At 42.5% G+C, this 6,023-nt stretch overlaps 1 non-coding gene across 1 annotated transcript; it reads right to left on the bottom strand.

Annotated features, from left to right (window-relative positions):
- Window positions 1-3,452: 3,452 nt before the first annotated feature.
- Window positions 3,453-3,534, bottom strand: TRNAS-GCU (transfer RNA serine (anticodon GCU)). Its single transcript has one exon. It is a non-coding gene; the product is annotated as a tRNA-Ser (tRNA).
- Between the last annotated feature and the right edge of the window lie 2,489 nt (window positions 3,535-6,023).

Genomic DNA, 6,023 nt, shown 5'->3' on the forward strand with positions numbered 1-6,023 from the left:
GGCGGAAAGAGGATGAAAAAAAAAATGTCAACCAACAAAATAAAGATTTTGGGTCAGTGCCAATTAGCTATCAGTTCTTTAGTCTATAAAGCATAAAGATGGCACTACGGTAGTAGGAAATCATTATATAAACAGATAAAAAAGTATATAGCAGTCATCACAAAAGCGCGTGCTGAGTGTGGTCAGGTGAATCCGAAATCCGAAATATTTAGCGGGCTTATACATCAATACGGACGGAAGACCGGTCACCGTCGGAGTAACTCACATCTGGCTCCCAACAGGATTATGATTTTAATTTCGCAGCCATCCGGGCCTAACTTCGCTTATCATTATTCGCTTATTAAACAGCGCGGATTTGGAGTGGAGGTTTTGAATCCGCTCCTCTGGTAATGTATCATTTGCATGTTATTCAAACTCTTCCCCCTGTCATTATCACCGTAGTTAAAACACCTATATCTCGCATTTTTATTACTTTCAGCAAGGACCTAGATGATGATAATGATGATAATGATAGGATGACGCTGACGACGAGGACGGCCTCATAGAAACTATGGCGCATACCCAATGAGAGGAACATCTTTGAACATTCTCTCTCTCTCTCTCTCTCTACATATATATATATATATATATATATATATATATATATATATATATATATATATATATATATATATATATATATATATATATATATGGGTGTGTGTGTGTGTGTGTGTGTGTGTGTGTGTGTGTGTGTGTGTGTGTGTGTGTGTGTGTGTGCGCTCATACATCAATACGAACAGAAGGCCAGTCGCCCTCAGTGTAACTCAAAACTGGTTCCCGGAAGGATTATGATTTTTTTAATCTCATTCTTTAGGTTTCACACATTTACTTTAAAGCTACTTTAAATATCATTTCATTTCACCGCCCTATTCTTGCTGGTCCCTCATTGGGTATGCGTCGCAGTTTCTATAAGGCCGGCTGCTGCCTTCTTGTCGCTCTTGAGTGCTCCCATGTAATTCGTGCCTTGTTGATGATGTCGGGCGATATCGAAAGCAACACGGGGCCGGACTCCAACGCATCACTAGCTGAATTGAAGAACTTATCTGCTGGCCAGTCGCAATTAATCAGTCAGGTTCAAGACCTGAAAGTTCATTTATTGTCGACGGACAAAGCTATTGCGGATATGGGGAAACGCATGACTGATTTAGAGGCGCATTACCAAAATCTTGTCTCCCTGCACTCTGACTTTGAAACCGTGAAAACGTGTACCGCTCAAGTGGCCACCGGGGTACACAGGCTTGAAATACGTATTGATGACGCGGAGAACCAGTCACGACGCAATAATATTCTTTTTTATGGCCTCCCTGAATCAACTGGATCAGAGGCGTTTGCCCAGACCGAGCAACTTATCATCAAGCACTGCCACGATCATTTGAATATTTGTATCGAGCCGAAAGAAATTGAGCGCGCACATCGTCTCGGTCATCGCACAGGTACTAACCGCCACCGTCCTATCATAGCAAAATTCACCTTCCATAAAACAAAAGAATTGATTCTTTCTAACGGCCGCAAGTTCAATATGACCAGCTTCAGCGTTGGAGAGGATTTCACTCGTTCCGTACAAAGCGCTCGCAGACATCTCATTACTTCCGCAAAAAGCAAATCATTCCCTTTTTCTTTGCGATTCAAAACACTGCATATGGGCCATAAGCGCTACGTCTACGACGAGCAAACGCAGTCTGTCAAAGAAATAATACAGCAATTTCCCTGTCGTAAAAAATGACTGCTACACTGTTAAACCCAAATCTAACATAGCATTGTCTGTAATCTTCGCCAACGCACGCAGTTTCCTTCCCAATCGGGACGCTTTTTCCAACCTTGTTTTATCATCCAACAGTAATATAATGGTGATAACCGAAACGTGACTAACAGAAGATATAACAGATACAGAAGTACTAGCCGACCTACCGGAATTTCATGTCTATCGAAAGGATCGCAAAGCATGCGGGGGGGGGGGGGGGGGGGTACTGATTGCTGTGCACCAGCAGTTATCGTGCTCCGTAGCCAAAAACATCACTTCTGATCTTGAAGTATTATGGCTAATTATTCATGCTTCCCCCCATACTATCATTCTAGGTGTTTGCTACAGGCCTCCAAACAATATTCCAGATTTCACATTTAAACTTAATAACAGTTTGAGTGACCTTAGTAATCAACACCCGCAAGCAGAAGTCCACCTTTTTGGTGATTTTAACCTTCCTCAAATAGACCAACGACGACTCGTCGCCAGGGCCAAGAGGGAAGTCGAAGCCAGAGGGTTCCTGGACTAAGGAGCCCTCCCACCTTAGGGTGATACCCGGCCTCGCTCGGGACAATGCTTCATTTAATAAACGTTTCTCTCTCTCTCTCTCTCTCTCTCGACTGGAGCAATGAAGTCCCCATAACTATGGGCAGTGAGCCTGCCAGAGATTTTGTGGATTTCTGCCTTAATTTCAATTTAACCCAACTTGTATCAGAACCTACACGCGTTGCACTGAGCACATCTAGCGTCCTAGATCTCATCCTAACCAGTAATCCGGAAAGCTTATCATCAATAGCATATCTGCCTGAAGTCAGCGACCATAAAGTAATTCACGCCACATTTTCGTTTCAGCCCGTAAAACGCCATTTAGTCAGCAAAACAATCCGCCTGTACAATAAAGGTAATTATAATGCAATTAATAATGATCTGAGCGCATTTCTTCCTACGTTCGTGAGGTTATGTTCTACGCGCTCTATTAGTGAAAACTGGGCAACATTTAAAAACAAGCTAGGTGATCTAGTCTATAAGTTCATACCGAGAATAACGTTCCGCGGAAACCGAATTCACAAGCCATGGTTCACTAAAGCGCTTAAGCGACTTGAACACAAAACAAAAAAAACACGTCTCTTCCGCTCAGCAAAACTAAACGGACACCCCTCTGCTTGGGAGAAATACTTTGTGGCTGAAGACGATTATCTGAGGGCTATACGGAATGCTAAATTCTCCTTTTTCAACGATGAACTGCCTAAAATGCTTACGAACAACCCTCGTCAATTTTGGCAAGCAATAAACCCTCAGGAGACGCGCATGATCAGCGTGTTAAATGCACATGACGAAGTGGTCAGCGACAGCGAATGTGCTGACATTTCTAACGCAGCCTTTTTCTCTGTATTTACTAACGAGACTTCAGCTCCAGATCTTCCCACATCTACTAACATAACTGCGCGTATGTCGCCAAGTATATTCTCGGCAGACGGAATCACCTCGATTATTGATAACATCAAGCTTTCGTCGTCAGCAGGTGTAGATGATATTAATTCTAAACTCTTAAAAAATATTAACCATCTGTCTGGTGCGTACCTAACTTTGTTGTTTTCGCAGTCACTTTCTACAGGCACCTTACCATCCGACTGGAAAGTGAACAGAATGGAACATGGAAAAAAATGTACGACGAGGATGGGATTCGAACCCACGCGGGCAGAGCCCATTGGATTAGCAGTCCAACGCCTTAACCACTCGGCCACCTCGTCCGGATGTTGTTGGTACTACGCAGACAGTGCACAATGGGTTCGCTTGCAGCAGTACTTATAGAGTGAAAGGGTTACGCTCCTCATTCTCCAAGAGACAATTCAACAATCCATCACGACAAACTGCACCTTGTCGCAGTGCACGCTCTGAGCACAACATTCGCGTGTGCAGGATGCGCACAATGTATGCTGTAAAATGCATGCAATTCGGTGTAAGCATTAGTATAGGGGCTGTTCGCGTTAGCTTTGTTATAGAACTTTAAAAATTATGGGGTTTTACGTGCCAAAACCACTTTCTGATTATGAGGCACGCCGTAGTGGGGACTCCGGAAATTTGAACCATCTGGGGTTCTACAACGTGCACCTAAATCTAAGTACACGGGTGTTTTCGCATTTCGCCCCCATTGAAATGCGGCCGCCGTGTCCGGGATTCGATCCCGTGACCTCGTGCTTAGCAGCCCAACACCATAGCCTCTGAGCAACCACGGTGGGTCGTTATAAAATGCTGTAAGAATCTTGGTAACAAAGTAAAATTCCTACTGGACCAACTTCAAGCTACCCAAATAAACTGTTCGCTCAACCGAACGATCAAATAAAACGCAAATAATTTTTTAGTCGCAGGAACAGTTGATGAGTGCCAGGTAATTGCGCTTCTTATTTAGGAATTAATATTTTCGTGGAAGCACCCTGTAGAAAAACGGAATAAATTGACGTCTTGACATTTTCCGCCGAAGTAAACGTATCTAAAGGCACATATCAGACGCTTCCCAAAGGCCGTGCACATCACTTGGAGCCCGCAGTATAGAAAGGGGGAGCCCGGGGCGGCATCAAACATCCATTACAGGCTCCACGCCGATAATCATTTACACAAATTGCAGTCCATGCACCGCCAGCCACGCAAGTGACTAACTGAGTCTGTTAATAATCGAGACATGGCTAAGCATAAAGTCTTCATTGCGAATGTGACAGCAGATGACAAGTTCATGATGTTGATAACGATGATGATGATGATGAGGATGATGATGATGATTAGCGGCGACGATGGCATAATAGAAACTATGGCGCATACCCAATGAAGGGAACCACCAAGAATACTGCGGCAAAATGAAAGTATACTTACAGTAACTTTAAAGTAAACTTGTTGAACATGTAGAATGAGAGCACTCAAAATAGTATGATCAAAACGAGAGAGGCGGAAAGAGGATGAAAAAAAATGTCAACCAACAAAATAAAAATTTAAACTAAGAAAGGACATATAGGACAGCTTGTTCTTCGTCGTCCTCGTTTGCATCGCGTTGCCGCTTTCGCATTGGATCAGTGCCAGTTGGCTAGCAGTTCTTTAGTCTATAAAGCATAAAGATGGCACCACTGTAGTAGCAAATCATTATATAAACACATAAAAAAGTATACAGCAGTCATCACAAAAGCGCGTGCTGAGTATGTTCAGGTGAATACGAAATCCGAAATATTTAGCGGGCTTATACATCAATGCGGACGGAAGACCGGTCACCATCGGGGTAACTCACATCTGGCTCCAGACAGGATTATGATTTTAATTTCGCAGCCATCCGGGCCTAACTTCGCTTATTATTATTCGCTTATTGAAAAGCGCTGATTTGGAATGGAGGTTTTGAATCAGCTCCTTTGGTAATGTATCATTTGCATGTTATTCAATCTCCTCCCCCTGTCATTATCACCGTATTTAAGACACCTCTACACAACACCTAAAACACCTAAAACACAAGGACCTAGATGATGATAGTGATAGGATGACGCCAACGAAGAGGACGGCCTCATAGAAACGATGGCGCATATCTAATGAGAGGAACATTTTTCAACATTCTCTCTCTCTCTCTTTATATATATATATATATATATATATATATATATATATATATATATATATATATATATATATATATATATATATATATATATATATATACGTGTGTGTGTGTGTGTGTGTGTGTGTGTGTGTGTGTGTGTGTGTGTGTGTGTGTGTGTGTGTGTGTGTGTGTGTGTGTGTGTGTGTGTGTGTGTGTGTGTGTGTGTTCATACATCAATACGAACAGAAGGCCAGTCGCCCTCAGTGTAACTCAAATCTGGCTCCCGAAAGGATTCTGATTCTTTTGCTCTCATTCTTTATGTTTCACACGTTTACTTGAAAACTACTTTAAATATCATTTCATTTCACCGCCCTATTCTTGGTGGCCCCTCATTGTATATGCGTCACAGTTTCTATAAGGCCGTCTTCGTCGTCGTCTCCCTCATATCATCATCATCGTCATCAGCGTCATGAACTTCTGATGGAAGCTGTTGTGTAGAGGACAAAGGGAAGCGTGTATACAATAACCGCGTAACACAAGGACAAACCACCGTTACACTAACATAATAATAATTTATCTTATTCAGATACGTATATTATTCAAACACGCACCCCTGTCCTCATCGCCGTATTTAGTACACCTTTCTCTCGCGTTTTTTCATTACAT

The sequence above is a fragment of the Dermacentor albipictus genome, chromosome 1, assembly GCF_038994185.2.
Source record: "Dermacentor albipictus isolate Rhodes 1998 colony chromosome 1, USDA_Dalb.pri_finalv2, whole genome shotgun sequence".
Lineage (NCBI taxonomy): Eukaryota > Metazoa > Arthropoda > Arachnida > Ixodida > Ixodidae > Dermacentor > Dermacentor albipictus.